The following is a 26,943-nucleotide window of genomic DNA, read 5'->3' on the forward strand; positions in this document are numbered from 1 at the left end:
CACTCAATGTCCACACACACACACACACTCACTCACAATGTCCCCACACACACACTCACTCACAATGTCCCCACACACACACTCACTCACAATGTCCCCACACACACACTCACTCACAATGTCCCCCACACACACACTCACTCACAATGTCCCCACACACACACACACTCTCAATGCCCCCCCCCCCCACACACACACTCTCAATGCCCCCCCCACACACTCTCAATGTCCCCACACACACTCTCAATGTCCCCACACACACACTCTCAATGTCCCCACACACACACTCTCAATGTCCCCACACACACACTCTCAATGTCCCCACACACACACTCTCAATGCCCCCACACACACTCTCAATGTCCCCACACACACACACTCTCATTGTCCCCACACACACACACACTCTCATTGCCCCCCCCCCACACACACACTCTCAATGTCCCCACACACACACACACTCTCAATGTCCCCACACACACACACACTCTCATTGTCCCCACACACACACACACACTCTCATTGTCCCCACACACACACACACACACTCTCAATGTCCCCCCCCCCCACACACACACTCTCAATGTCCCCCCCACACACACACACTCTCAAATGTCCCCACACACACACACACACACTCTCAATGTCCCCACACACACACACACACACTCTCAATGTCCACACACACACTCTCAATGTCCACACACACACTCTCAATGTCCACACACACACTCTCAATGTCCCACACACACACACACACACTCTCAATGTCCCCCCACACACACACTCTCTCAATGTCCCCTCACACACACACTCTCTCAATGTCCCCCCACACACACACTCTCTCAATGTCCCCCCACACACACACGCTCAATGTCCCCCCACACACACACTCTCAATGTCCCCCCCACACACACACACTCTCAATGTCCACACACACACACGCACTCTCAATGTCCCCCCACACACACACTCTCAATGTCCCCCCACACATACACTCTCTCAATGTCCCCACACACACACACTCTCTCAATGTTCCCCCACACACACACTCTCAATGTCCCCCCACACACACACTCTCTCAATGTCCCCCCCACACACACACTCTCTCAATGTCCCCCCCACACACACACTCTCAATGTCCCCCCACACACACACTCTCTCAATGTCCCCCCAGACACACACTCTCTCAATGTCCCCCCCCACACACACACTCTCAAAGTCCCCCCACACACACACTCTCAATGTCTCCCCCCCACACACACACACACACACACACTCTCAATGTCCCCCCCCCACACACACACACACACTCTCAATGTCCCCACACACACACACACACTCTCAATGTCCCCACACACACACACACACTCTCAATGTCCCCACCCACACACACACACACTCTCAATGTCCCCCCCCACACACACACACACACTCTCAATGTCCCCACACACACACACACTCTCAATGTCTCCCCCCCCCCACACACACACTCACACACTCTCAATGTCCCCACACACACTCTCAATGTCCCCCCGCCACACACACACACACTCTCAATGTCCCCCCCCCACACACACACACACACTCTCAATGTCCCCACACACACACACACACACACTCTCAATGTCCCCACACACACACACACACACACTCTCAATGTCCCCCCACACACACACACACTCTCAATGTCCCCACACACACACTCTCAATGTCCCCACCCACACACACACACTCTCAATGTCCCCACACACACACACACACTCTCAATGTCCCCACACACACACTCTCAATGTCCCCACCCACACACACTCTCAATGTCCCCACACACACACACACACACTCTCAATGTCCCCCCACACACACACTTTCAATGTCCTCACACACACACACACACTTTCAATGTCCCCTCACACACACACTCTCTCAATGTCCCCCCACACACACACTCTCTCAATGTCCCCCCACACACACACACTCTCAATGTCCCCCCACACACACACTCTCAATGTCCCCACACACACACACACACACTCTCAATGTCCCCCCACACACACACTCTCTCAATGTCCCCCCACACACACACACTCTCAATGTCCCCACCCACACACACTCTCAATGTCCCCACACACACACTCTCAATGTCCCCCCACACACACACTTTCAATGTCCTCACACACACACACACACTTTCAATGTCCCCTCACACACACACTCTCTCAATGTCCCCCCACACACACACACTCTCAATGTCCCCACACACACACACACACACACTCTCAATGTCCCCACACACACACACACACACACTCTCAATGTCCCCCCACACACACACACACTCTCAATGTCCCCACACACACACTCTCAATGTCCCCACCCACACACACACACTCTCAATGTCCCCACACACACACACACACTCTCAATGTCCCCACACACACACTCTCAATGTCCCCACCCACACACACTCTCAATGTCCCCACCCACACACACTCTCAATGTCCCCACACACACACACACACACTCTCAATGTCCCCCCACACACACACTTTCAATGTCCTCACACACACACACACACTTTCAATGTCCCCTCACACACACACTCTCTCAATGTCCCCCCACACACACACTCTCTCAATGTCCCCCCACACACACACACTCAATGTCCCCCCCCCCCGCACACACACTCTCAATGTCCCCCCACACACACACTCTCAATGTCCCCCCACACACACACTCTCTCAATGTCCCCCCACACACACACTCTCTCAATGTCCCCCCACACACACACTCTCTCAATGTCCCCCCACACACACACTCTCAATGTCCCCCCACACACACACTCTCTCAATGTCCCCCCACACACACACTCTCTCAATGTCCCCCCCACACACACACTCTCAATGTCTCCCCCCCACACACACACACACACACTCTCAATGTCCCCCCCCCCACACACACACACACTCTCAATGTCCCCCCCCCCACACACACACACTCTCAATGTCCCCCCCCCCACACACACACACACTCTCAATGTCCCCCCACACACACACAATGTCCCCCCACACACACACAATGTCCCCACACACACACACAATGTCCCCACACACACACACACACAATGTCCCCACACACACACACTCTCAATGTCCCCTCACACACACACACACTCTCAATGTCCCCCCCCACACACACACACTCTCAATGTCCCCCCCCCCCACACACACACACTCTCAATGTCCCCCCACACACGCACACTCTCAATGTCCCCCCCCACACACACACACTCTCAATGTCCCCCCACAAACACACACTGTCCCCACACACACACACTCAATGTCCACACACACACTCAATGTCCCCACACACACACACTCTCATTGTCCCCACACACACACACACTCTCATTGTCCCCACACACACACACACTCTCATTGCCCCCCCCCCACACACACACTCTCAATGTCCCCATACACACACACACACTCTCAATGTCCCCACACACACTCTCAATGTCCCCACACACACTCTCAATGTCCCCACACACACACACTCTCAATGTCCCCACACACACACTCTCATTGTCCCCACACACACACACACACACTCTCAATGTCCCCCCCCCCCCCACACACACACTCTCAATGTCCCCCCCACACACACACACTCTCAAATGTCCCCACACACACACACACACACACTCTCAATGTCCCCACACACACACACACACACTCTCAATGTCCACACACACACTCTCAATGTCCACACACACACTCTCAATGTCCACACACACACTCTCAATGTCCACACACACACACACACACTCTCAATGTCCCCTCACACACACACTCTCTCAATGTCCCCCCACACACACACTCTCTCAATGTCCCCCCACACACACACTCTCAATGTCCCCCCACACACACACTCTCAATGTCCCCCCCACACACACACACTCTCAATGTCCACACACACACACGCACTCTCAATGTCCCCCCACACACACACTCTCAATGTCCCCACACACACACACTCTCTCAATGTTCCCCCACACACACACTCTCAATGTCCCCCCACACACACACTCTCTCAATGTCCCCCCACACACACACTCTCTCAATGTCCCCCCCACACACACACTCTCAATGTCCCCCCACACACACACTCTCTCAATGTCCCCCCACACACACACTCTCTCAATGTCCCCCCCACACACACACTCTCAATGTCCCCCCACACACACACTCTCAATGTCTCCCCCCCACACACACACACACACACACTCTCAATGTCCCCCCCCCACACACACACACACACTCTCAATGTCCCCACACACACACACACACTCTCAATGTCCCCACACACACACACACACTCTCAATGTCCCCACCCACACACACACACACTCTCAATGTCTCCCCCCCCCACACACACACACACACACACTCTCAATGTCCCCACACACACTCTCAATGTCCCCCCGCCACACACACACACACTCTCAATGTCCCCCCCCACACACACACACACACTCTCAATGTCCCCACACACACACACACTCTCAATGTCCCCACACACACACACACACTCTCAATGTCCCCACACACACACTCTCAATGTCCCCACCCACACACACTCTCAATGTCCCCACCCACACACACTCTCAATGTCCCCACACACACACACACACTCTCAATGTCCCCCCACACACACACTTTCAATGTCCTCACACACACACACACACTTTCAATGTCCCCTCACACACACACTCTCTCAATGTCCCCCCACACACACACTCTCTCAATGTCCCCCCACACACACACACTCAATGTCCCCCCCCCCGCACACACACTCTCAATGTCCCCCCACACACACACTCTCAATGTCCCCCCACACACACACTCTCTCAATGTCCCCCCACACACACACTCTCTCAATGTCCCCCCACACACACACTCTCTCAATGTCCCCCCACACACACACTCTCAATGTCCCCCCACACACACACTCTCTCAATGTCCCCCCACACACACACTCTCTCAATGTCCCCCCCACACACACACTCTCAATGTCTCCCCCCCACACACACACACACACACTCTCAATGTCCCCCCCCACACACACACACACACTCTCAATGTCCCCCCCCCCACACACACACACTCTCAATGTCCCCCCCCCCCCACACACACACACACTCTCAATGTCCCCCCACACACACACAATGTCCCCCCACACACACACAATGTCCCCACACACACACACAATGTCCCCACACACACACACACACAATGTCCCCACACACACACACAATGTCCCCACACACACACACTCTCAATGTCCCCTCACACACACACACACTCTCAATGTCCCCCCCCACACACACACACTCTCAATGTCCCCCCCCCCCACACACACACACTCTCAATGTCCCCCCACAAACACACACTGTCCCCACACACACACACTCAATGTCCACACACACACTCAATGTCCACACACACACTCAATGTCCACACACACACACACTCAATGTCCACACACACACACACTCAATGTCCACACACACACACACTCACTCACAATGTCCCCACACACTCACTCACAATGTCCCCACACACACACTCACTCACAATGTCCCCACACACACACTCACACTCACAATGTCCCCACACACACACACACACACTCTCAATGCCCCCCCCCACACACACACTCTCAATGCCCCCCCCCCCCCACACACTCTCAATGTCCCCACACACACACTCTCAATGTCCCCACACACACACTCTCAATGTCCCCACACACACACTCTCAATGTCCCCACACACACACTCTCAATGTCCCCACACACACACTCTCAATGTCCCCCCACACACACTCTCAATGTCCCCCCACACACACTCTCAATGTCCACACACACTCTCAATGTCCACACACACACACTCTCTCAATGTCCACACACACACACTCTCAATGCCCCCCCCCACACACACACACTCTCAATGACCCCCCCCCACACACACACTCTCAATGTCCACACACACACACGCACTCTCAATGTCCCCTCACACACACGCACTCTCTCAATGTCCCCCCACACACACACTCTCAATGTCCCCTCACACACACACTCTCTCAATGTCCCCCCACGCACACACTCTCAATGTCCCCCCACACACACACTCTCAATGTCCCCCCACACACACACTCTCAATGTCCCCCCACACACACACTCTCTCAATGTCCCCACACACACACACTCTCTCAATGTTCCCCCACACACACACTCTCAATGTCCCCCCACACACACACTCTCTCAATGTCCCCCCCTCACACACACTCTCAATGTGCCCCCACACACACACTCTCAATGTCTCCCCCCCACACACACACACACACACACCCACACGCACTCTCAATGTCCCCCCCCACACACACACACGCACTCTCAATGTCCCCCCCCCCCACACACACACACACACACACTCTCAATGTCCCCACACACACACACACTCTCAATGTCCCCACACACACACACACTCTCAATGTCCCCACACACACACACACACACTCTCAATGTCCCCACACACACACACACACTCTCAATGTCCCCAACCACACACACACACTCTCAATGTCCCCACCCACACACACACACTCTCAATGTCCCCACCCACACACACACACTCTCAATGTCCCCCCACACACACACACACTCTCAAAGTCCCCTCACACACACACACACTCTCAAAGTCCCCTCACACACACACACACACTCTCAATGTCCCCTCACACACACACACACACTCTCAATGTCCCCACACACACACTCTCAATGTCCCCACACACACACTCTCAATGTCCCCACACACACACACACACTCTCAATGCCATGTCCCCTCACACACACACACACACTCTCAATGTCCCCACACACACACTCTCAATGTCCCCACACACACACACACACTCTCAATGCCATGTCCCCTCACACACACACACACACTCTCAATGTCCCCACACACACTCTCAATGTCCCCACACACACTCTCAATGTCCCCACACACACACACACTCTCAATGCCAGCCCCCCCCCACACACACACACACACTCTCAATGTCCCCTCACACACACTCTCAATGTCCCCTCACACACACACTCTCAATGTCCCGTCCCCCCCACACACACACACACACACTCTCAATGTCCCCCCCACACACACACAATGTCCCCACACACACTCTCAATGTCCACACACACACACTCTCAATGTCCACACACACACACTCTCAATGTCCACACACACACACTCTCAATGTCCACACACACGCACTCTCAATGTCCACACACACGCACTCTCAATGTCCACACACACGCACTCTCAATGTCCACACACACGCACACACTCTCAATGTCCACACACACACTCTCAATGCCCCCCCCACACACACACTCTCAATGTCCCCCCCCACACACACACTCTCAATCTCCCCACACACACACACTCTCAATGTCCCCACACACACACACTCTCAAAGTCCCCCCACACACACACACACACTCTCAATGTACACACACACACACACACTCAATGTCCCCTCACGCACACACACACTCTCAATGTCCCCCCACACACACACACACACACTCTCAATGCCCCCCCCCACACACACACACACACACTCTCAATGACCCCCCACACACACACACACACACACTCTCAATGACCCCCCCCCCACACACACACACACTCTCAATGACCCCCCCCCCACACACACACACACTCTCAATGACCTCCCCCCCACACACACACACACACACTCTCAATGACCCCCCACACACACACACACACTCTCAATGCCCCCCCCCCACACACACACACACTCTCAATGCCCCCCCCCCCCACACACACACACACTCTCAATGTCCCCCCACAAACACACTCTCAATGTCCCCACACACACACACTCTCAATGTCCCCACACACACACACACTCTCAATGTCCCCACACACACACACACTCTCAATGTCCCCACACACACACACACACTCTCAATGTCCCCACACACACACACACACACTCTCAATGTCCCCACACACACACACACACTCTCAATGTCCCCACACACACACACACACACTCTCAATGTCCCCACACACACACACACACTCTCAATGTCCCCACACACAGACACTCTCAATGTCCCCACACACACACACACACTCTCAATGTCCCCCCCCTACACACACACTCTCAATGTCCCCCCCCCACACACACACACACTCTCAATGTCCCCACACACACACACACACACAAATTCCCCACACACACACACTCTCAATGTCCCCTCACACACACACTCTCAATGTCCCCACACACACACACTCTCTCAATGTCCCCCCACACACACACACACTCTCAATGTCCCCCCACAAACACACCCTCAATGTCCACACACTCACACACACACTCTCAATGTCCCCACACACACACACACACTCTCAATGTCCCCACACACACACACACTCTCAATGTCCCCACACACACACACACTCTCAATGTCCCCACACACACACACACTCTCAATGTCCCCACACACACACTCTCAATGTCCCCACACACACACACACTCTCAATGTCCCCACACACACACACTCTCAATGTCCCCCCACACACACACTCTCAATGTCCCCCCACACACACACACACTCTCAATGTCCCCCCACAAACACACACTGTCCCCACACACACACACTCTCAATGTCCCCACACACACACACACTCTCAATGTCCCCACACACACACACAATGTCCCCACACACACACACTCTCAATGTCCCCTCACACACACACACACTCTCAATGTCCCCCCACACACACACACACTCTCAATGTCCCCTCCCCCCACACACACACACTCTCAATGTCCCCCCACACACGCACACTCTCAATGTCCCCCCCACACACACACACTCTCAATGTCCCCCCACAAACACACACTGTCCCCACACACACACTCTCAATGTCCACACACACACACACTCTCAATGTCCCCACACACACACACTCTCAATGTCCCCACACACACACTCTCAGTGTCCCCACACACACACACACTCTCAATGTCCCCACACACACACACACACACACTCTCAATGTCCCCACACACACACACACACACACTCTCAATGTCCCCACACACACACACACACACACACTCTCAATGTCCCCAAACACACACACACTCTCAATGTCCCCCCACACACACACACTCTCAATGTCCCCCCACACACACACACTCTCAATGTCCCCCCACAAACACACACTGTCCCCACACACACACACTCTCAATGTCCCCACACACACACACTCTCAATGTCCCCCCACACACACACTCTCAATGTCCCCCCACACACACACTCTCAATGTCCCCCCACACACACTCTCAATGTCCCCCCACACACACTCTCAATGTCCCCCCACACACACTCTCAATGTCCCCCCACACACACTCTCAATGTCCCCCCACACACACTCTCAATGTCCCCCCACACACACTCTCAATGTCCCCCCACACACACTCTCAATGTCCCCCCACACACACTCTCAATGTCCCCACACACACACACTCTCAATGTCCCCACACACACACTCTCAATGTCCCCCCCCACACACACACACACTCTCAATGTCCCCCCACACACACACACACTCTCAATGTCCCCCCCCCACACACACTCAATGTCCACACACACACTCAATGTCCACACACACACACACACACTCACTCACAATGTCCCCACACACACACTCACTCACAATGTCCCCACACACACACTCACTCACAATGTCCCCACACACACACTCACTCACAATGTCCCCACACACACACACACTCTCAATGCCCCCCCCCCACACACACACGCTCAATGCCCCCCACACACACTCTCAATGTCCCCACACACACACTCTCAATGTCCCCACACACACACTCTCAATGTCCCCACACACACACTCTCAATGTCCCCACACACACACTCTCAATGCCCCCACACACACTCTCAATGTCCCCACACACACTCTCAATGTCCCCACACACACACACTCTCATTGTCCCCACACACACACACACTCTCAATGTCCCCACACACACACTCTCATTGCCCCCCCCCACACACACTCTCAATGTCCCCCCACACACACACTCTCAATGTCCCCACACACACACACACTCTCAAATGTCCCCCCCACACACACACACTCTCAAATGTCCCCACACACACACACACACACTCTCAATGTCCCCACACACACACACACACTCTCAATGTCCCCACACACAGACACTCTCAATGTCCCCACACACACACACACACTCTCAATGTCCCCCCCCTACACACACACTCTCAATGTCCCCCCCCCACACACACACACACTCTCAATGTCCCCACACACACACACACACACAAATTCCCCACACACACACACTCTCAATGTCCCCTCACACACACACTCTCAATGTCCCCACACACACACACTCTCTCAATGTCCCCCCACACACACACACACTCTCAATGTCCCCCCACAAACACACCCTCAATGTCCACACACTCACACACACACTCTCAATGTCCCCACACACACACACACACTCTCAATGTCCCCACACACACACACACTCTCAATGTCCCCACACACACACACACTCTCAATGTCCCCACACACACACACACTCTCAATGTCCCCACACACACACTCTCAATGTCCCCACACACACACACACTCTCAATGTCCCCACACACACACACTCTCAATGTCCCCCCACACACACACTCTCAATGTCCCCCCACACACACACACACTCTCAATGTCCCCCCACAAACACACACTGTCCCCACACACACACACTCTCAATGTCCCCACACACACACACACTCTCAATGTCCCCACACACACACACAATGTCCCCACACACACACACTCTCAATGTCCCCTCACACACACACACACTCTCAATGTCCCCCCACACACACACACACTCTCAATGTCCCCTCCCCCCACACACACACACTCTCAATGTCCCCCCACACACGCACACTCTCAATGTCCCCCCCACACACACACACTCTCAATGTCCCCCCACAAACACACACTGTCCCCACACACACACTCTCAATGTCCACACACACACACACTCTCAATGTCCCCACACACACACACTCTCAATGTCCCCACACACACACTCTCAGTGTCCCCACACACACACACACTCTCAATGTCCCCACACACACACACACACACACTCTCAATGTCCCCACACACACACACACACACACTCTCAATGTCCCCACACACACACACACACACACACTCTCAATGTCCCCAAACACACACACACTCTCAATGTCCCCCCACACACACACACTCTCAATGTCCCCCCACACACACACACTCTCAATGTCCCCCCACAAACACACACTGTCCCCACACACACACACTCTCAATGTCCCCACACACACACACTCTCAATGTCCCCCCACACACACACTCTCAATGTCCCCCCACACACACACTCTCAATGTCCCCCCACACACACTCTCAATGTCCCCCCACACACACTCTCAATGTCCCCCCACACACACTCTCAATGTCCCCCCACACACACTCTCAATGTCCCCCCACACACACTCTCAATGTCCCCCCACACACACTCTCAATGTCCCCCCACACACACTCTCAATGTCCCCCCACACACACTCTCAATGTCCCCCCACACACACTCTCAATGTCCCCACACACACACACTCTCAATGTCCCCACACACACACTCTCAATGTCCCCCCCCACACACACACACACTCTCAATGTCCCCCCACACACACACACACTCTCAATGTCCCCCCCCCACACACACTCAATGTCCACACACACACTCAATGTCCACACACACACACACACACTCACTCACAATGTCCCCACACACACACTCACTCACAATGTCCCCACACACACACTCACTCACAATGTCCCCACACACACACACACTCTCAATGCCCCCCCCCCACACACACACGCTCAATGCCCCCCACACACACTCTCAATGTCCCCACACACACACTCTCAATGTCCCCACACACACACTCTCAATGTCCCCACACACACACTCTCAATGCCCCCACACACACTCTCAATGTCCCCACACACACTCTCAATGTCCCCACACACACACACTCTCATTGTCCCCACACACACACACACTCTCAATGTCCCCACACACACACTCTCATTGCCCCCCCCCACACACACACTCTCAATGTCCCCACACACACTCTCAATGTCCCCACACACACACACTCTCAATGCCCCCCCCCACACACACACTCTCAATGTCCCCCCCACACACACACACTCTCAAATGTCCCCACACACACACACACACACTCTCAATGTCCCCACACACACACACACACACTCTCAATGTCCCCACACACACTCTCAATGTCCACACACACACTCTCAATGTCCACACACACACTCTCAATGTCCACACACACACATACACACACTCTCAATGTCCACATACACACTCTCAATGTCCACACACACACACACTCTCTCAATGTCCACACACACACACTCTCAATGCCCCCCCCACACACACACACTCTCAATTTCCCCCCCCACACACACACAGTCTCAATGTCCCCTCACACACACACTCTCTCAATGTCCCCCCACACACACACTCTCTCAATGTCCCCCCACACACACACTCTCAATGTCCCCCCTCACACACACTCTCAATGTCCCCCCCACACACACACACTCTCAATGTCCACACACACACACGCACTCTCAATGTCCCCCCACACACACACTCTCTCAATGTCCCCACACACACACACTCTCACAATGTTCCCCCACACACACACTCTCAATGTCCCCCCACACACACACTCTCTCAATGTCCCCCCACACACACACTCTCTCAATGTCCCCCCCACACACACACTCTCAATGTCCCCCCACACACACACTCTCTCAATGTCCCCCCACACACACACTCTCTCAATGTCCCCCCCACACACACACTCTCAATGTCCCCCCACACACACACTCTCAATGTCTCCCCCCCCCACACACACACACACACACTCTCAATGTCCCCCCCCCACACACACACACACTCTCAATGTCCCCAAACACACACACACACACTCTCAATGTCCCCACACACACACACACACTCTCAATGTCCCCACCCACACACACACACACTCTCAATGTCTCCCCCCCACACACACACACACACACACTCTCTCAATGTCCCCACACACACACACACACTCTCAATGTCCCCCCCCCACACACACACACACTCTCAATGTCCCCCCCCACACACACACACACACTCTCAATGTCCCCACACACACACACACTCTCAAAGTCCCCACACACACACACACACTCTCAATGTCCCCACACACACACACACTCTCAATGTCCCCACACACACACACACACTCTCAATGTCCCCACCCACACACACACACTCTCAATGTCCCCACCCACACACACTCTCAATGTCCCCACACACACACACACACACACTCTCAATGTCCCCCCACACACACACACTCTCAATGTCCCCACACACACACTCTCAATGTCCCCACCCACACACACTCTCAATGTCCCCACCCACACACACTCTCAATGTCCCCACACACACACACTCTCAATGTCCCCACACACACACACTCTCAATGTCCCCCAACACACACACACTTTCAATGTCCTCACACACACACACACACTTTCAATGTCCCCTCACACACACACTCTCTCAATGTCCCCCCACACACACACTCTCTCAATGTCCCCCCACACACACACACTCTCAATGTCCCCCCACACACACACTCTCAATGTCCCCCCACACACACACTCTCTCAATGTCCCCCCACACACACATTCTCTCAATGTCCCCCCACACACACACTCTCTCAATGTCCCCCACACACACACTCTCAATGTCCCCCCACACACACACTCTCTCAATGTCCCCCCACACACACACTCTCTCAATGTCCCCCCCACACACACACTCTCAATGTCCCCACACACACACACTCTCAATGTCCCCACACACACACACAATGTCCCCACACACACACACAATGTCCCCACACACACACACAATGTCCCCACACACACACACTCTCAATGTCCCCTCACACACACACACACTCTCAATGTCCCCCCCCACACACACACACTCTCAATGTCCCCCCCCCCCACACACACACACTCTCAATGTCCACACACACACTCAATGTCCACACACACACACACACACTCACTCACAATGTCCCCACACACACACTCACTCACAATGTCCCCACACACACACTCACTCACAATGTCCCCACACACACACTCACTCACAATGTCCCCACACACACACTCACTCACAATGTCCCCACACACACACACTCTCAATGTCCCCACACACACTCTCAATGTCCCCACACACACACTCTCAATGTCCCCACACACACACTCTCAAAGTCCCCACACACACACTCTCAATGTCCCCACACACACACTCTCAATGTCCCCACACACACACTCTCAATGTCCCCACACACACACTCAATGTCCCCACACACACTCTCAATGTCCCCACACACACTCTCAATGTCCCCACACACACACACTCTCATTGTCCCCACACACACACACACACTCTCAATGCCCCCCCCCCCCCACACACACACTCTCAATGTCCCCCCCACACACACACACTCTCAAATGTCCCCACACACACACACACACACTCTCAATGTCCCCACACACACACACACACACTCTCAATGTCCCCACACACACACACACACACTCTCAATGTCCACACACACACTCTCAATGTCCACACACACACTCTCAATGTCCACACACACACACACACTCTCAATGTCCCCTCACACACACACTCTCTCAATGTCCCCCCACACACACACTCTCTCAATGTCCCCCCACACACACACTCTCTCAATGTCCCCCCACACACACACTCTCAATGTCCCCCCCACACACACACACTCTCAATGTCCACACACACACACGCACTCTCAATGTCCCCCCACACACACACTCTCTCAATGTCCCCACACACACACACTCTCTCAATGTTCCCCCACACACACACTCTCAATGTCCCCCCACACACACACTCTCTCAATGTCCCCCCACACACACACTCTCTCAATGTCCCCCCCACACACACACTCTCAATGTCCCCCCACACACACACTCTCTCAATGTCCCCCCACACACACACTCTCTCAATGTCCCCCCCACACACACACTCTCAATGTCCCCCCACACACACACTCTCAATGTCCCCACACACACACACACACACACTCTCAATGTCCCCACACACACACACACACTCTCAATGTCCCCACCCACACACTCTCAATGTCTCCCCCCCCACACACACACACACACACACTCTCAATGTCCCCACACACACACACACTCTCAATGTCCCCACACACACACACACACACACTCTCAATGTCCCCACACACACACACACACTCTCAATGTCCCCACCCACACACACACACTCTCAATGTCCCCCACACACACACTCTCAATGTCCCCACACACACACACACACACACTCTCAATGTCCCCCCACACACACACACTCTCAATGTCCCCACACACAAACTCTCAATGTCCCCACCCACACACACTCTCAATGTCCCCACCCACACACACTCTCAATGTCCCCACCCACACACACTCTCAATGTCCCCACACACACACACACTCTCTCAATGTCCCCCCACACACACACACTTTCAATGTCCTCACACACACACACACACTTTCAATGTCCCCTCACACACACACTCTCTCAATGTCCCCCCACACACACACTCTCAATGTCCCCCCACACACACACACTCAATGTCCCCCCCCCACACACACACTCTCAATGTCCCCCCACACACACACTCTCAATGTCCCCCCACACACACACTCTCTCAATGTCCCCCCACACACACACTCTCTCAATGTCCCCCCACACACACACTCTCTCAATGTCCCCCACACACACACTCTCAATGTCCCCCCACACACACACTCTCTCAATGTCCCCCCACACACACACTCTCTCAATGTCCCCCCCACACACACACTCTCAATGTCCCCCCACACACACACTCTCAATGTCTCCCCCCCACACACAGACACACACACACACCCACACACACTCTCAATGTCCCCACACACACCCACACACACTCTCAATGTCCCCCCCCACACACACACACTCTCAATGTCCCCCCCCCCACACACACACACTCTCAATGTCCCCCCCCCCACACACACACACACACTCTCAATGTCCCCACACACACACACACTCTCAATGTCCCCACACACACACACTCTCAATGTCCCCCCACACACACACACACTCTCAATGTACCCCCACAAACACACACTGTCCCCACACACACACACTCTCAATGTCCCCACACACACACACACTCTCAATGTCCCCACACACACACACACTATGTCCCCACACACACTCACACAATGTCCCCACACACAAACACAATGTCCCCACACACACACACAATGTCCCCACACACACACACAATGTCCCCACACACACACACTCTCAATGTCCCCTCACACACACACACACTCTCAATGTCCCCCCCCACACACACACACTCTCAATGTCCCCCCCCCCCACACACACACACTCTCAATGTCCCCCCACACACGCACACTCTCAATGTCCCCCCCCACACACACACACTCTCAATGTCCCCTCACACACACACACACTCTCAATGTCCCCCCCCACACACACACACTCTCAATGTCCCCCCCCCCCCACACACACACACTCTCAATGCCCCCCCCCCCCACACACTCTCAATGCCCCCCCCCACACACTCTCAATGTCCCCACACACACACTCTCAATGTCCCCACACACACACACACACACTCTCAATGTCCACACACACACACACACTCTCAGTGTCCCCACACACACTCAATGTCCACACACACACACACACTCACAATGTCCACACACACACACACTCACAATGTCCACACACACACACACTCACTCACAATGTCCCCACACACACACTCACAATGTCCCCACACACACACTCACAATGTCCCCACACACACACTCACTCACAATGTCCCCACACACACACTCACTCACAATGTCCCCACACACACACACTCACTCACAATGTCCCCACACACACACACACTCACTCACAATGTCCCCACACACACACACACACACTCTCAATGCCCCCCCCCCACACACACACTCTCAATGCCCCCCCCCCACACACACACTCTCAATGCCCCCCCCCACACACTCTCAATGTCCCCACACACACACTCTCAATGTCCCCACACACACACTCTCAATGTCCCCACACACACACTCTCAATGTCCCCACACACACACTCTCAATGTCCCCACACACACACTCTCAATGTCCCCCCACACACACTCTCAATGTCCCCACACACACACTCTCAATGTCCCCACACACACACTCTCAATGTCCCCACACACACACTCTCAATGTCCCCACACACACACTCTCAATGTCCCCACACACACACTCTCAATGTCCCCACACACACACTCTCAATGTCTCCACACACACACTCTCAATGTCCCCACACACACACACTCAATGTCCCCACACACACACACTCAATGTCCACACACACACTCAATGTCCACACACACACACACTCAATGTCCACACACACACACACTCAATGTCCACACACACACACACACACACTCACTCACAATGTCCCCACACACACACTCACTCACAATGTCCCCACACACACACTCACTCACAATGTCCCCACACACACACACACACTCTCAATGCCCCCACACACACACACACACTCTCAATGCCCCCCCCCACACACACACTCTCATTGCCCCCCCCCCACACACTCTCAATGTCCCCACACACACACTCTCAATGTCCCCACACACACACTCTCAATGTCCCCACACACACACTCTCAATGTCCCCACACACACACTCTCAATGTCCCCACACACACTCTCAATGTCCCCACACACACACACACACACACACTCTCAATGTCCCCCCCCCCACACACACACTCTCATTGCCCCCCCCACACACACACTCTCAATGTCCCCCCCCCACACACACACTCTCAAATGTCCCCCCCCACACACACACTCTCAAATGTCCCCCCCACACACACACACTTTCAATGTCCCCACACACACACACACACACTCTCATTGCCCCCCCCCCACACACTCTCAATGTCCCCACACACACACTCTCAATGTCCCCACATACACTCTCTCAATGTCCACACACACACTCTCAATGTCCACACACACACACTCTCAATGTCCACACACACACTCTCAATGTCCACACACACACACTCTCAATGTCCACATACACACTCTCAATGTCCACACACACACACTCTCTCAATGTCCACACACACACACTCTCAATGCCCCCCCCACACACACACACTCTCAATGTCCCCCCCCCACACACACACTCTCAATGTCCACACACACACACGCACTCTCAATGTCCCCTCACACACACGCACTCTCTCAATGTCCCCCCACACACACACTCTCAATGTCCCCTCACACACACACTCTCTCAATGTCCCCCCACGCACACACTCTCAATGTCCCCCCCACACACACACACTCTCAATGTCCACACACACACACGCACTCTCAATGTCCCCCCACACACACACTCTCTCAATGTTCCCCCACACACACACTCTCTCAATGACCCCCCTCACACACACTCTCAATGTGCCCCCACACACACACTCACACACACCCACACGCACTCTCAATGTCCCCCCCCACACACACACTCTCAATGTCCCCCCCCCACACACACACACACACACTCTCAAAGTCCCCTCACACACACACACACTCTCAAAGTCCCCTCACACACACACACACACTCTCAATGTCCCCACACACACACTCTCAATGTCCCCACACACACACTCTCAATGTCCCCACACACACACTCTCAATGTCCCCACACACACACACACACTCTCAATGCCACCCCCCCCCCACACACACACACTCTCAATGTCCCCACACACACTCTCAATGTCCCCACACACACTCTCAATGTCCCCACACACACACACACACTCTCAATGCCAGCCCCCCCCCACACACACACACACACTCTCAATGTCCCCTCACACACACTCTCAATGTCCCCTCACACACACACTCTCAATGTCCCCCCCACACACTCTCAATGTCCACACACACGCACTCTCAATGTCCACACACACGCACTCTCAATGTCCACACACACGCACTCTCAATGTCCACACACACACTCTCAATGTCCCCACACACACACACACTCTCAATGTCCACACACACACTCTCAATGCCCCCCCCACACACACACACTCTCAATGTCCCCCCCCCCCCCACACACACACTCTCAATGTCCCCCCCCCCCACACACACACACACTCTCAATGTCCCCACACACTCTCAATGTCCCCACACACTCTCAATGTCCCCACACACTCTCAATGTCCCCACACACTCTCAATGTCCCCACACACTCACACACTCTCAATGTCCCCACACACTCACACACTCTCAATGTCCCCACACACTCACACACTCTCAACGTCCCCACACACTCACACACTCTCAATGTCCCCACACACTCACACACTCTCAATGTCCCCACACACACACACACACCCTCAATGTCCCCACACACACACACACACTCTCAATGTCCCCACACACACAAACTCTCAATGTCCCCACACACACACACACTCTCAATGTCTCCCCCCCCACACACTCTCAATGCCCCCCCCCACACACACTCCCAATGTCCCCACACACACTCTCAATGTCCCCACATACACACACTCTCAATGTCCCCACACACACACACACTCAATGTCCCCACACACACACACACACACACACTCAATGTCCCCACACACACACACACTCTCTCAATGTCCCCACACACACACTCTCAATGTCCCCACACACACACTCTCAATGTCCCCACACACACACACTCTCAATGTCCCCACACACACACACTCTCAATGTCCCCACACACACACACTCTCAATGTCCCCCCCACACACACACACTCTCTCTCTCAATGTCCCCACACACACACACACTCTCTCTCAATGTCCCCACACACACACTCTCAATGTCCCCACACACACACTCTCTCAATGTCCCCACACACACACTCTCTCAATGTCCCCACACACACACTCTCTCAATGTCCCCACTCTCACTCTCAATGTCCCCACACACAAACTCAATGTCCACACCCACAAACTCAATGTCCACACCCACACACTCAACGTCCACACCCACACACTCAACGTCCACACGCACACTCAAAGTCCAGATCCACACACATTTACACACACCCACGCACTCAAAGTCCACACACTCAATCACACACACACACACACACAAACAGTCGAAGTCCACACACTCATACACTCAAAACCCACACACGCACATACTCAAAGTCCATACCCACTGTAGCGCACAATGACTTACGAGAGACAAGACGTGATGAAGTCGATCCAGGCTTTATTAAGCGATGCATGTCCCCAGCAGCTCAGCAACAGAATAAAGCTGCGGGGAGAGGCTTGAGTTCTTATACTCCGCCTTCAGGGCGGAGCCTGGAGTCGGCAGCCAACCCGTACCCGGGATCTGTCAGCCAATAGCATCTCGGCTTCACAGTCCCACATGACCCCTAATACATACCACCTCATTCACCCCTTGTTAAAAAGGAACCCGGCGGGGTGGTGGTTCGCATGCTGGTAGGGGTTTACAAGGCTGGCCCTGGAACAAACTTTCGGATAGTGTTACTGCAGCTTTAGCCCTACACTGGGCTATGTACAAGTTTGTGAAAACTATTTACAATATTAGCAAAAAAAAATTTTTTTTTGTTATAGCAACATTCTTGGTGTCACGCGGATTCCACGAGTCGAGCGGGCGGTCTGGTCTTCCTCATCAATCGCCTCAGCCCCGGTGGTGGTGCAGGTGCTTGCTCAAGCGTTGTCGTCTCCGGGAGCATTTCGGTGTTTGTTCCTGTTTTACCCCTGGGCGGGCACGGGAGGAGGACCGATCCCCCCAGGAAGGGGGCGGTCGCGGGGTGCGCCGGTGGCAGGGAGGGGATGATCGGTGTCGGGGGTGTGTGTGTGTTGCCGGCGGGCGCCAGGTCCCGCAGGGAGACCGTGTCCTGTCGGCCGTCGGGGTACTGCGGGTTCGCGTGGAGAAGGTGAACCCTCTCGACCAACGGGTCCGATTTGTGCGCCCGCACATGTTTCCGGAGCAAGATGGGTCCTGGGGCCGCCAGCCAGGTCGGCAGCGACGTTCCGGAGGAGGACTTCCTGGGGAAGCCAAGGAGGCGCTCATGGGGCGTTTGTTTAGTGGTGGTACACAGCAGCGACCGGATGGAGTGGAGAGCGTCCGGGAGGACCTCCTACCACCGGGAAACTGGGAGATCCCTGGACCGTAGGGCCAGGAGGACGGTTTTCCAGACCGTGCCGTTCTCCCTCTCTACTTGCCCGTTCCCCCGGGGGTTGTAGCTGGTCGTCCTGCTCGAGGCTATGCCCTTGCTGAGCAGGAACTGGCATAGCTCGTCACTCATGAAGGAGGACCCCCTGTCGCTATGGATATACGCGGGGCAACCGAACAGTGTGAATATGGTGCCAAGGGCTTTAATGACTGTGGCTGCTGTCATGTCGGGGCAGGGGATGGCGAAGGGGAAACGAGAGTACTCGTCCACCACGTTCAGGAAGTATGCGTTGCGGTCGGTGGAGGGGAGGGGCCCTTTGAAATCCAAACTGAGGCGTTCAAAGGGGCGGGAAGCCTTGATCAGGTGCGCTCTATCCGGCCTGAAAAAGTGCGGTTTGCACTCCCCGCAGATGTGGCAGTTCCTGGTGACTGTGCGGACCTCCTCCACAGAGTAGGGGAGGTTGCGGGACTTTACGAAATGGTAGAATAGAGTGACTCCCGGGTGGCAGAGGTCCTCGTGGAGGGCTTGGAGGCGGTCTATTTGTGCGTTGGCACATGTGCCGCGGGATAGGGCATCGGATGGCTCGTTCAGCTTTCCGGGACGATACAAGATCTCATAGTTGAAGGTGGAGAGCTCGATCCTCCACCTTAAGATCTTGTCATTCTTAATTTTGCCCCGCTGTGCATTATCGAACATGAAGGCTACCGACCGTTGGTCCGTGAGGAGAGTGAATCTCCTGCCAGCCAGGTAAAGCCTCCAATGTCGCACAGCTTCCACTATGGCTTGGGCTTCCTTTTCCACTGAGGAGTGGCGGATTTCTGAGGCGTGGAGGGTCCGGGAGAAAAAAGCCACGGGTCTGCCCGCTTGGTTAAGGGTGGCCGCCAGAGCTACATCGGAGGCGTCGCTCTCGACCTGGAAGGGGAGGGACTCGTCGATGGCGCGCATCGTGGCCTTTGCGATACCCGCTTTGATGCGGCTGAAGGTCTGGCAAGCCTCTGTCGACAGCGGGAAAGTCGTGGTCTGTATTAGCGGGCAGGCCTTGTCTGCGTACTGGGGGACCCACTGGGCGTAATATGAAAAGAAACCCAGGCAACGTTTCAGGGCTTTGGAGCAGTAGGGGAGGGGGAATTCCATAAGGGGGCGCATGCGTTCGGGGTCGGTGCCTATTATTCCATTGCGCACTACGTATCCCAGGATGGCCAAACGGTTTGTGCTAAAAACGCACTTTTCCTCGTTATATGTGAGGCTCAGGGCGTTAGCAGTCTAGAGGAACTTTTGGAGGTTGGCGTCGTGGTCCTGCTGATCATGGCCGCAGATGGTTACGTTGTCGAGATACGGGAACGTGGCCTGCAACCCGTGCTGGTCAACCATTCGGTCCATCTCCCGTTGGAAGACCGAGACCCCGTTTGTGATGCCAAATGGGTCCCTTAGGAAGTGGTATAGACGCCCGTCTGCCTCGAAGGCGGTGTGCTTGCGGTCACCTGGGCGGATGGGGAGCTGGTGGTAGGCGGACTTGAGGTCCACGGTGGAGACGACCTTATACTGGGCAATCCGATTGACCATGTCGGATATGCGGGGGAGAGGGTACGCATCTAGCTGCGTGTACCTGTTGATGGCCTGACTATAGTCTACAACCATCCTTTGCTTCTCCCCGGTCTTTACTACTACCACCTGGGCTCTCCAGGGACTATTGCTGGCCTGGATTATGCCTTCCTTCAGCAACCGCTGGACTTCAGACCGAATAAATAACCGGTCCTGGGCGGTGTACCGTCTGCTCCTAGTGGCGACGGGTTTGCAATCCGGGGTTAGGTTTGCAAACAAGGACGGCGGTTCAACCTTGAGAGTTGCGAGGCCGCAGATAGTGAGTGGGGGTATTGGGCCGCCGAATTGGAATGTTAGGCTCTGCAGGTTACACTGGAAATCTAATCCCAGTAATGTGGGCGCGCAGAGTGGGAAGGACGTAGAGCCTGTAGTTCTTAAACTCCCTCCCTTGCACCGTTAGGTTCACGATGCAGAACCCTTTGATCTCTACGGAATGGGATCCTGCAGCTAGGAAAACCTTTTGCGTGCTTGGATGGATGGTCAGAAAACAGCGTCTTACCATGTCTGGGTGAATAAAACTTTCAGTGCTCCCGGAGTCGATCAGGCATGGCGTCTCGTATCCGTTGACCAGCACCGTTGTTGTCGTCGTCTGGAGCGTCCGGGGCCGCGATTGATCCAGTGTCACCGAAGCCAGTCGTGGTAGTAGTGTCACGGCGTCTTCTTCGGACCCCGTGGAGCCGTCGATGCTGGGGTCCTTTGTTGTCAACCAAGATGGTGGTGTCCATGAATCGCACGCGGCCGGGGGTGGACAAAATGGCCGCCCCCATGGATCGCACGTGGTCGGGGGTGGACAAAATGGCCGCCCCCATGAATCGCACGTGGCTGGGGCTCACAAGATGGCGGCACCCACCCTCCCCTCGTGGTGCCCGGGACCCAAAATGACGGCGCCCGCGGGTCGCACATGGGGCGCTGGGGGGGGTTGAAGAGCGTTTGGGATGTGCTGGGCTCGTTCTTCTCCGGGGATTGCAGCGACCCCCCAGGACCGGCACACTGCCACGTAATGGCCCTTCTTGCCGCAGCTTTTACAAGTAGCTGCGCAGGCCGGGCAGCGCTGCCGGGGGTGTTTCGCTTGCCCGCAGAAATAGCAGCGGGCCCCCCCGGGATGGTCTGGCGCTTTAACCGCGCAAGCTTGCGAGGGGGGGGGGGGGGGAGTTTGTCGCGACGGGGGTCCACGGAGCCCAAGGGGCTGCCGCGTGGTCGGAGTCGTAGGCGCGGGTGTTTTGCGAGGCCACATCTAGGGAAGCTCCAAGGGCCCATGCCTCTGAGAGTCTTAGCGACTCTCTTTCTAAAACTCTTTGGCGGATTTGGGGAGAGTTCATACCTGCCACAAATGCATCGCGAATTAGCAGGTCCGTGTGTTCAATCGCGTTCACCGGCGGGCAGCTGCAGCCTCGTCCCAAAATTAGCAGCGCGGCGTAGTATTCCTCTAGCGATTCTCCGGGACTTTGCCGTCTCGTCGCGAGTTGGTGGTGCGCGTAGACCTGGTTAACGGGCCGAACGTAGATGCCCTTCAGCAATGCGAAGGCCGTCGGGAAATCCTCTGCGTCTTCTATGAGAGGGTAAATTTCCGGGCTTACCCTCGAATGCAGGACCTGCATTTTCTGGTCTTCTGTGATCCGGCCGGGGGCCGTTCGGAGGTAGCCTTCAAAGCATGCTTGCCAGTGTTTGAATACTGCTGCCGAGTTCGCTGCGTGGGGGCTGATCCGCAGGCATTCCGGGGCGATCCGGAGCTCCATAGTCTTTTAAGCTCGCTTAATAAATTGTAGCGCACAATGACTTACGAGAGACGAGAAGTGATGAAGTCGATCCAGGCTTTATTAAGCGATGCTTGTCCCCAGCAGCTCAGCAACAGAATGAAGCTGAGGGGAGAGGCTCGGGTTCTTATACTCCGCCTTCAGGGTGGAGCCAGGAGTCGGCAGCCAACCAGGACCCGGGATCTGTCAGCCAATAGCATCTCGGCTTCACAGTCCCACATGACCCCTAATACATACCACCACACCCACACACACTCAAAGTCCACACACACTCAAAGTCCACATACACACACACACACTCACATACTCAACCATGTCCCATTATCTAAGCAATTAGTCTTAATGGCTAACCTCCAACAGTTGAATACCTCAGGTGGTTGCCATAGATACTTTGATAATGAGTCAGGAGATGTGAGTCCTTCACATTCTGCTGAAGTCATTGGGTGGAATTTCCCCCAAAATAGGCAGAGTGGGACTTCCTATAACGGGGATGTGCTGAGTGGACGCACAAAGGGTGGATCTCCTCCTGATAACTTGGAAAAGGCAATTTAAGCCCAAAATTACTCGCTCAAACCGAGAGAAAACACCCCTTATCCTCCTCCAACAACATCAGGACAAGACATGCCAAGCAGCAGCAGCTTCAGGGGCCGAAAGGACGGAAAAGGCAACACAAGCCTGGAAGGTATGAGGTGATGGCAAGCACAGGGGGCGTGTAGGCCCCGGCCACACCTGAACAAGGCAGACCGCCAGGGCACACACAGAACTCCCCATCCCCGATGAGTTCCTCACATGAGGAAAGCAGTGCACCAACTCTGCCAGACGTGGGTGATCTTTTACAAGCATGGAGACAAAGCCAGCCGCCTGCTGGCTCACCAGCTGAGAAAGCAGGCAGCTACTAGGGAAATAGTGCAGGTTAGGGGCAACAATGGCAGGCTGGTGCCGAGCTGTAACAGGTCAAGCAGTTCTTCGAAGGACTGGACATGACAGTCATGGGGGAAGATAGGAGGCAGGGCCTGGAAGCAGGACTGGGGGGAAGTCATGGAGAGTATAAACTCCATGCAGATGGGAAGGCACGAGGGCCGGGTGAATTCCCGGCAGACGTCTACAAAAAAATTGCACCAGCACTGGCCCCAAAGCTGCGGGAGATATTCGCAGGCTTGCTGGCGAGGGGCACCCTGCCACCAATACTGACGCAAGCCTCAATATCGCTGATACCCAAGAAAGACAAAGACCCGACGGAGTGCGAGTCCTACAGGCCCATCTCGCTGCTCAATGTAGTTGCAGAAATCCTTGCAAAAACCCTGGCTAGGCAGCTGGAGAGCTGCATACCGGAGGTAGTCGCGGGAGACCAGATGGGGTTCGTCACGGACAGGCAACTAACATCGAACTTCAGGTGCCTGCTGAACGTAATAATGACCTCATGAACACCAGAATTGATTAGCTCCCTGGAAGCAGGAAAGGCCTTCGACAGAGTTGAGTGGAAGTACTTCAGAGAGGTATTGGAGCAGGTTTTGGACTTGGATCTGGGTCCACCTCCTGGGTGAAACTACTGTATAGTACGGACTAACACTATCAGCTCTAAATACTTCCAGCTGCATAGAGGCATGAGGCTGGGATGCTCGCTATCCCCACTGCATTTTGCCCTGACAATCGAGCCACTGTCGATCGCCCTCAGAACGGCGAAAGGCTGAAGAGGTATCCAGAGGGGGAGACAGAGAGCACAGCGTCTTACTCCATGCGGATGACCTGCTGCTCTACATTTCGGGACCCAAGTCAGTATTGAAGAAATTATGAAGCTCTTAAAGGAGTTTGGAGCCTTTTCGAGCTGTAGACTCAACCTGAGCAAAGCAAAGTCTTCCCGGTGAACCTGCAAGGGAGAGGGACAGAGCTGGAGGG

This window comes from Scyliorhinus torazame, chromosome 16, assembly GCF_047496885.1.
Source record: "Scyliorhinus torazame isolate Kashiwa2021f chromosome 16, sScyTor2.1, whole genome shotgun sequence".
In the NCBI taxonomy this organism is placed as follows: Eukaryota; Metazoa; Chordata; class Chondrichthyes; order Carcharhiniformes; family Scyliorhinidae; genus Scyliorhinus; species Scyliorhinus torazame.